General features: G+C 25.0%; 1 protein-coding gene across 2 annotated transcripts in view; it reads right to left on the minus strand.

Moving 5' to 3' along the window:
• LOC102676562 (poly(A)-specific ribonuclease PARN-like) overlaps positions 1-316 on the minus strand; it is a 16,986-nt gene that overhangs the window by 647 nt on the left and 16,023 nt on the right. The gene's annotated exons all lie outside the window — the stretch shown is intronic.

Consider the following 316-nt stretch of genomic DNA (forward strand, 5'->3'; position numbering starts at 1 on the left):
TGGTTAAGACTCGTCTCAACTTGGCTCATCATCATTTTTAAAAAAGGATTTCGCAAAAAGTTTTATTCGATTCGTCGATTTATCGAAATGTTAAATATAATTGTAATCGCGGTTGCGGCTGAAAAATAAAATATCAATTTCTAATACAAATTCGAGCAGAATGAAAGAATAGAATAAGGGAATTTATAGAAATTTGTTTTATATTTTGTAATTTATAGAAATATACGAATTGGTACAAATTAATGTAAACAAATTCAAAATTTTTCGTTTTCAAAGGCAGTGTAGATCGTTTTTTTTTTTTTTTTTTTTTTTTTTT

Source organism: Apis dorsata, unplaced genomic scaffold (genome assembly GCF_000469605.1).
Source record: "Apis dorsata unplaced genomic scaffold, Apis dorsata 1.3 scaffold_312, whole genome shotgun sequence".
Lineage (NCBI taxonomy): Eukaryota > Metazoa > Arthropoda > Insecta > Hymenoptera > Apidae > Apis > Apis dorsata.